Genomic DNA, 9,199 nt, shown 5'->3' with positions numbered 1-9,199 from the left:
AAAAAAAAAAAAAAAAAAAAAAAAAGAAAAGAATGCCCATATGAGGCAAGTCCTATGGAAATCGCTATGGTAATTTGAGGGGTTCATTAATGTAAGATCTGTTGATTCCTGATATAGATTGGATGTTGTTCTTGTGCAGATCTCATGTCAAGATGTGATCCCCAGCATTATAGGTGGGGCCTGGAGGGAGGGAGGTGGTTGGATCATGAGGTCAGTTTCTCACGAATCCTTTAGTACCGTTCCCTCAGAATACCTCCCTTCCAAGTTTAGAAGGTGATTGAAATCAACAAGAATTTGTCTCTAAGTGTTTGCCAGGTGCACCTGAAATTCCAGCTATGAGAGCCGCTGAGGCAGAAGAATATCTTGAGTCCAATCTTGAGTTAGATTTTAGCCTGAGCAACATTTGAGGCCAGCCAGGAAAACATAACAAGACCACATCTCAAAAACAACAACAACAAAAAATCCACATTTGCTTGTGGTGATCACCTGAGTCTGTGAGATAAGTAGACATTGGGATTGTAGCAATGCAGAGATAGGTAGAATCAAGATATATTCCTCTTGCATTCCACACATCACAGGCACAAAATACACATAAGAAGGGCTTTCTTTAACAAAAAAAGAGAGATAGCATATGGCTATGTAGCAGATTCTTTTATGGGAAGGCCTTGAAAATACATAGCTGGCAAGTTAGACTGATATCAGTAGCCCCAGGAAGCAGCAAATGGGTGTTGACAGGAATAGATCCTCACCCTGGAGTGGGCTTTGTTCAGCTGGTGGTAGGTGTGTTACCAAACTAGACTGGGGTCCACTCACCTGGGGCAGTTAAAGCAAACATCCACACTGAGATTGTAGTGGGAGAAAGGAGGGCATTTATGCGCAGGGCGCCAAACAAGGAGAATCAGGCAGCTCAAGCTTAAGACCCACCCTTTTTGATGGCTCACAAGCAAGGATTTTTAAAGGCAGGGGCAAATTTCAGGAAAGCAGAGTTACAGGCAGCATCATAAATCAATGCCTAGAAGTGATACACTGCTTCGGCCTTAAAAGGTGGAAAATCCTGATGAGGGAGCTTACAGGTCTTAGGTAGATTTAAAGATTCTCTGATTTGTGATAGATAAAGAAGCAAAGCTTCCTTACGCAGCTTCCTTACACAGCTGGGGACAGTAGAGAGGAATGTCCAGTACTGGTTTGTGGGCTTGACTCTCTCCAGGCCTCTCAGGAAGCAATTTAGAACAAAGAACGGCAGTCAGAGTTCAGTCCTCAGTTTCCCCTTTATAAGGTCTCCCTGTCAGTGGATCTATTAGGTGGGAATCTATGTTTCTGAATAACAACTCAGGAACATATGTTAAGATGTTATTTTTAGTTTCTATAGAGAATCAAACATCTTGTGACTCTAACTTTGTTGGCTATTGTTTTAAGCTATCATTACCTTCTTGTTTATAAGGTCACTCACTCACTTTTTCGGGCTGGCTAGGTGCCTGGAATTTCTCTTGAAGGAACTGAAGGCTTTTCTTTATTTCCAGGTTGGGAGGCCATGGCAGGCTTCTAAGAGAGGTTCCTCCTTTATCTCAGATGCAAATGCTCAGAGTGCTACAAGGAACTTTAATGGCAGGTACTGCAACCATGTGGACCACTGAGTCACATTTCTTTACACCGGAAAATGCACCTGCTCAAAATGTCCAACAATAGTCAGAGAGACGTCCTTCTCAAAGGAAGAGTTCCATAGAGAATTACAACAGCCAATTGAAACATTGGGTGTATAAAGCAAGAGTGGGGAAACAAGCACGAAGGGTGGGCTTATACACCTTCATGAGCGTGCTCACACTTGACATGAGAGTATCCTCTCTTTTCCTGGTGGATCAGGGGAAGGTGCTGGTGTGATATGCATATATTCCTTCCCATGGTAGGAGGACACTGGAATAATGACTGTAATTTACCTCACCTTGCTTTTCTCATCCCTGATGCAGTGGTCCCAGGATTAGGGATGCAAATAGAGTCCAGAAACAGGAATTATTCCTAAGCAAGAAACTGTAAAAATATTTTATGTCCTTTATGTAATAATTCCTAAAGGCCTGGAGAAGTAGGTTGTGCCTTCACTGCATCTGGCAAAGTTGGGACTAACACTGAATGCAGCTGTATTGCCTGGGGTCAGATAGCCACCCAGTTCTCTACCTGCATAACGCTACCCTCTATGAACTGGAATGGATGACGGGAGACAATTGCTAGAACAGTATTGGTCCCTGCAGTCTAACCCAGCACAGCAGCAGAACCTAGTGTTCCTTCCAAAATTATAAAATGTTTAGTATAAATGAAGAGAAGGAGAAATAGTAGCTGAGGGTAAATGAATGAACACATGGGTTATGTAATGAGGAAAATCCAATGTTACATGAACTACTCGAAAGAGGTGTAAGCAAGAGATGATATTGTCTCTTAGCTTGATTTCACCAAATGCCTGAAAGGGTGCAGCCATATGTTGCTGAGACTATTCCTATTTTTGGTCTGAACTGGGATAATTGCTAATCACCAAAGAGGATTCTGGTAATGTGCCAGGATCTTTTCATTGTTATGATTCTTCTGGCATAGGAGATCTGTGATTGGCCAGGCACAGTGGCTCACGCTTGTAATTCCATCAGTTTGGGAGGCAATGGTAGGAACATTGTTTAAGGCCAGGAGTTTGAGATCAGCCTAGGCAAAATAGTGAGACCCATTCCTATAAAATATTTAAAAATTAGTTGGACATGGTGGTGTGCACCTGTAATGCTATCTACTCAGGAGGCTGAGGCAGAAGGATCACTTGAGTCCAGGAATTCGAGGTTACAGTGAGCTATGATTGTGCCACTGCATTCTACCCTGAGCAACAGAGCAAGAGATTATCTCTGAAATAAAATAATAAATATTATAAAAAGAGATAATATGGTCATAACTAGGGTGTGATCTGTGGTCCAATAAAAATATTTGGTCTATGTTCCTGTTTCCTGACAACCATGTTCTAAAACATTTGCAATCTCCTCAGTAATAAACATGACTTCAGTATGGCAATGAGATGACTGTGGGGTGAGGGGCTCCTAGATAGCTTCAGAATGGGGGCTGGTTGCCAGAAACACGAAGCTGTGATTAAAGGATTGGAACTTTTAGCCCCATCCCTAAAGTCTGGGAAGGAAAGAGAGGCTCGAGGTTGAGTTCAGTCACACAATGGCCGGTGATTTAATTAATCTTGCCTACATAATGAAATTTCCATAGAAACCTGTAGAGATTGGGTTTTGGAGAGCTTCCCAATTGGTGAGCATATCCGTGTGTCCATGTGTGGGGAGGATGGTGAACTCCATCTCCACGGGAACAGAGGCTCCTGTGCTCAAAGCCCTTTTAGACCCCATCCTGTGCACCTCTTCATCTGGCTGCTCATTTGTATCCTTTATAACTGCTATGGTTTGAATGTTTCCCCAAAAAAAGCTTCTGTTGGATATTTCATCCTGAGTGCAACATTTTTAAGAAAGGGAACCTTTGAGAGGTGATTGGACCATCAGAGCTCTGCCTTCATTAGTGGATTAAGGCTCATCATAAAAGGACCTGAGGCTGTGAGTTTGACCTCCTTTTCCCTCTACCTCTCACCCTCTCTTGTCCTTTTGTTTTCTACCAGATACAGTCTCTTGATCTGGGAATTCCCATCCTCCACACCATGAATGAAACAAATTTCTGTTTGTTATAAGTTATCCAGTCTCAAGTGTTCTGCTATAGTGGCATAATTTAAACCAGGGGTCCCTAACCCCCGGGCTGGGGACTGGTACAAGTTTCTGGCCTGGTAGGAACCAGACCGCACAGCAGGAGGTGATCGATGGGCAAGAGAGCATGAGCATGACCACCAGAGTTCCGCCTCCTGTCAAATCAGTGGCCGAATTAGATTCTCATAGAAGCACGAACCCTATTGTGAGCTCTGCATGCAAGAGATCTAGGTTGCATGCTCCTTATGAAACACTAATACCTGGTCATCTGGGGTGCAACAGTTTCATCTAAAACCATTTCCCTCTGCCTTCCGCCACCTCCACTGGTCCATGGAAAAACTGTCTTCCGTGAAACCGGACCCGGGTGCCAAAAAGGTGGGGATTTAAGCTATAACAATAAAAAAAACTGTAATACTGAGTGTAAAAGGAAAATAAAATTTCAGGACTCCACATTCACTATATCAAAGGGAAAAGTTAAGTTTGGAGACTGAGTGATGGAAAAACTGCCTTTCTTTTGTTCCTAAACAAATAACTGCAAAGACAGAAGACCACCTATCTCCCCAGGTGGCCTCCCTCACAAACTGCTCACAAGATAATTCCTTGTGGGCCCCAACATGTTTACTCTAAAACGGAGTTTTGTTGAATTTCCCCCAACAATGTAAATTAACAGCTTATCTTCACAGGTATAAGACAAAGACAAGATTAGACATCATCCCTTCACCCACACGGTGACTTTTCTACCCAACATTTACTTTATCTTATGTAAAATGCAGATTTACTGAGCGCGAGATGAATGCACAGTTGACTGTCTTTTTCCTCTCCTGGCTGCTCTTTCCCCTATAAATATTGAAGTCCTCAAAACCCTGTTAGGAAAAAGCATGGGCCACAGATGCTACAATGATTTGTGTCTCTGTTTCCAAGGTGCATCTTGAGCTCGGCAAAATGAACTTCTAAACTGACTGACACCTGTCTCAGATGTTTTTGGTTTACATGACTATAGCAACTTCCTGAGTTCTTTGAGTTAGTTTAAGAATTATCAGTCCTTGGGAGGTGAGAGACCCCTGACTTTGCAGCCATGATAGACAGAAGTGCAGGTAACCTGGGACCCGATACTTGGGACTTGCATCTGAAGTGAGGATAGTCTTGTGGGACTGAGCCCTTAAACCTGTGGAGCCTGAGGTGAACTCCAGGTAGTTAAGTGTCAGAATTGAGTCGAACTCTAGGACTCCTAGCTGCTGTTGGAGAATCAGAAAGTTATTTGGGTGGAGGAAAACCCCATTACCATCCCACAGAGAGAAACTTAGAGTAAGAGTAAGCAAGCACACCTCTATCTTTTTGGTCCCAGATGAAAAGATAAACAAAATATAAGCATTTATTTCATGTCCCTAATCTACTAAACACAGGTTGCTACCAGCTGTTCATTGTCCAGACGTGGAGTGGCCCTACCTCTAACCTAGAAGTTAGTGATTTTTTAGGCCTTTGGAGGGTGGTCACATAAGAAACTAATAAGTAGAGATTCCCTCCCCAGAAATATTTCCACACACCAAGAAATGATAAGAATATTAAGTTACTAAACATCGGTGTGGACCAGATCCTCGCCCGAGATCTGTACAATTCCTGGGTCGTTTTTATCCTCGTAGTAAGAGACAAAGCCGAGGGGGAAGCTGCTTTGAATAATCATTTCACTATCACAGAATGCCACTCCAATAATCTAGGGAGTATGAACTGGCGGTAGACCAAACCTTGATGTAATAACCTATCCTCAACGGAATTGAGCGTGGAAACCAATGGTTTATATTATTATTCACTGCGTTCATTCAGACACTCTGCGTGCCTGCCAGGTCAGACAGATAAAGTTCTCGTCCTGATTGCTGCCTCCAAGAATTAAAATTTGTACACTTTTCCCCCCCCTCACACTCCAGCCACTTGAAACCCTTCTTTACTACACCAGAATTCACACTTTGCGGATGAAAATGAAAAGAGTCAAACTCGGTAACATATTTGGAGAGATTTATTGTGAGCCAAAAGTGAGTGACCACAGCCCATGACACAGCCCTCAGGAGACCCTGAGAACATGTGCTCAAGGTGGTTGGGGCACAGGTTGGTTTTATACATTTTAGGAACATATGAGACATCAATAAGCTATACATTGTTTCGGTCCAGAAAGTTGGAACAATTTGAAGCAAGCAAGGTTGCGGGGTAGTGCTTCTGGGTTACAAGTAGATTTTTAATTTTTCTGATTGGCAATTGGTTGAGTTACTATCAATAGAAAGGAACGTCTGGGTTATGATAAGAGGTTGTGGAGTCCAAAATTTTCTCATGCAGATGATTCCTCCAGGTACCAGGCTTCAGAGAGAATAGATTGTAAATGTTTCTGATCAAATTTAAGGTCTGTGTCGGTGGTAAATGCTGGTCAGCTTTTCCTGAATTCCAAAAGGGAAGAGGGCATAATGAGGCATGTTCAACACCTGCTTCCCATAGTGGCCTCAGCCAGTCTTTCAGGTTAACTTTTGAGCACCCTGGCTGAGGGTGTCAATTGAGATGGTTAGGAGTGGGTGGTTTGATGTTTATTTTTGATTTACAACATGTAAAATGTTGAGAGGAGACAGAAACCACCTCCCTCCCTGGAAGAGGACAACGCTCCAGTCACCCCTTCAGTTGATCATGGACATGTGTCTTAAGCTCCACCAGTCTGATGACCACCTGCTGAAGAGGTGTCATTGTCCTAGGTCCTAGGTAAATACTAAGGGTGTGTCATCGCATGCCAAGAAGATTAAGGACACTGACACACGAGGAGTGAGTTTAGGAGCAAAGGGTTTAATAGGCAAAAGAAAGACAAAGGGGAACAGCTCTCTTCTTGTGAGAGAGAGGGGCACCCAGAAGGGAATTCCAGCCTGGAGTGGGAGTGCATCAGATTTTACAGGCAGGCTTGAGGAGATGGTGTCTGATTTTTGTAGGGTGCACAGGTTGGTTGGACCAGGTGTGATATTTCCATAGTGCAAGTGGAAGGCTGTTCGCCCCACTCTAATCCTATTATGTAAATGGGCTTGCCTCTTGGCTGGCGCCATGTTGTTTGCCCCTTACTGTAAGGAAGGAGCCTGGCAAACAGAAGGGAAGATGGAGTCACCATTGTGAACATGCCCAGTCCCAGGTGTCCTATTCCTATTGGCACAGCTGCCAGTATTCACCCGTGCAAGCTTCCAGCTTACTTGTCTATGTCTGAAGCTTGATATTACAGGCTGCACCTTGATAGAAAAGAAAATAATTTGGAGCCTGCTTTTCATTAAAAGCCTTCCGTACCCTCACTACCTGTCTAAATAATTTGTCTTTTACTCCTATATCACTGCCATACTCTCAGCCAGAATGTGGTGACAGAGAGGCTGGGACTGTGCAGCAAACATTTTAGTAAAGATGGCTGAGTGACAGTAGTGATGTCCAGTTTCCAGGTGCAGCAGTAACATCTGTCCTGGCCTCGGGGTCCAGTGTCCAGCACCAGGGTGTCAGAGGTGTGAGCAGTGACGTCTGTGCTCAGCAGCAGGGGCAGTTGTTCCTAGGAGGGACCTGATCCAGGGTGGGCTGTGGATTCTGTTCCTGTATATGTAGGTTCCAGCCTGCTTCTGTGGCCTTCCCCACAATAAAACTAGCCCCCAATACCAGATATACGACTTTATGTGTACATTACAGAAATTTGTTTCGCATGGTTTGCTCCAATAAGTGAGTGAGAATTGAGTCTGTGGGCGGGTGTCAGAGAGCGGCATTCACAGGTGTTCCTTGTGCAAGAGCCACATCCTGAATTGTGTACCTGGCCTCTACCCCATGGTGGAGAGAACAACAGGGAATGCCACATCTCATAACTGATAATACACATCCTCCCTTTTCTTTCTGTGAGGAAAATCCTCTTTTAAACAGGGGTTTGAAAACCCACCCATCCACCCACCCACCCCTCCCTGGGCACTCTCTGATCTCTGATCTCAGTGGTTCCCGATCTAGTTGAGCAACACGATTGCTGGCGGGAGCTTAGAAAATACTCAGGCCACTCCCTAGAACCCCTGTCTCAGAGTTTTATGCTGAAGACCAAGGAATCCTTTATATAATAAACCCTAGAGGCGAGGCTGTTGCTAAGGCATGTGGGATCCTGGTGTCCTTGATCTGGAGACCAGCAACATGAGCTCCAGCCTTTTCATAAATCAAGAATCTCTTGCTCGACTCCAGACTTCCTGGATCTCAGCACCACGTCCAGGTGATCCCTGTTCACACAGGAGTTCCTTGTCTAAGTGTCCTCTAGATGTGGGGTCAGAACCGTGCAGTCTGCTCTGCGTGTGGTCTGATCACATCCCTTAGAACTGGAGGTCCAGGGTTCAGTCCTTGCCCTCATTTTTTTCCACAGTCAATCACTGCCTTGGGTGCCCTCATCCATGCTTGAGGTTTTAAGTATTGTTTATATGGTGTGACCTCCTAAATCTATTTCTCCTGCCCAGTCTATTTCTCCTTTCCTCTAAACTCCGGAGTTGTCTGTCCAAATTCTACCCCTGCTCCCCCACCTGCATTCCTAGTAGACATGTCCACTGAGTGCCTGTGATGCCCCCTCCTCAGTATGCTCCTGCCAGAGTCTCCACATCTCCATTGACAGCAGCTCCACCTTTCTACTCACTCTTTTTACAACTATGGGTGTCCTTGATTCATCTTTCTCACACCATAGATACAATCCATTGGCAAATGCTGCGAGTTCATCTTCAAATGCATCCAGAATCCCCTCACGTCCCACTCCTTCCCCTTCTCATGCCCTAGTCAAGGTCACCGACATCTCCAGCCTGGAATACTGCACTCACTTCATACTGTTTTCCCTTCTGCCTCCCTCGTCCCTCAGCTCTCAATTGTGTTCTCAGCACAGCAGTCAGAGAGATCCTTTTAAAAGAGAAGCTATATCATGGCCCTCTTCTGCTCAAAACTGTCCTTTAACTCTTCATCCCACTCAGAGCAAAGGTCAGATCCAACCCCATTTTCCTCAAGCCCACCTGCTCTGGTCGCACCTCTGACCTCACCTCAGTTTCTCTCTGTCCAGCCCTCCTGGCCTCCTTGCTCTTCTGGGAACACAGACACCTTCCTGCCATAGTGCATTTGGACTGGAGGTTCCTCTACCTGGAAAGAACTTCCCCAGACATCCTCACGTCCCTCAAATCCTTCCTCAGAGGTCACCTTTGCAACAAGGCACGCACTGACCACCCAGCACAACAGCCACCTACCCCGTCCCCACTGCCCACATCCTGGGTCACCTGCCTCCCAGCACTTACCACCTTCTAGCACTTTCCTTCCTTACTCTGGTTATAGCATATCTAACGTCTGCCTCCTTCCACTGGAACATATGCTACAAAAGGCCAGAGATTTTCTGATTTTACTTCAATGGTGTTCCCCAGATGCAGAACCATTCTGTCCCATGTCTGGCCAATGACAAAGGTCAGTTGAACGAATGATCACTGTGGAGG

The sequence above is a fragment of the Rhinopithecus bieti genome, unplaced genomic scaffold, assembly GCF_001698545.2.
Source record: "Rhinopithecus bieti isolate Rb0 unplaced genomic scaffold, ASM169854v2 scaffold_64503, whole genome shotgun sequence".
Taxonomy (NCBI): domain Eukaryota; kingdom Metazoa; phylum Chordata; class Mammalia; order Primates; family Cercopithecidae; genus Rhinopithecus; species Rhinopithecus bieti.
This window is presented reverse-complemented; position numbering follows the sequence as displayed.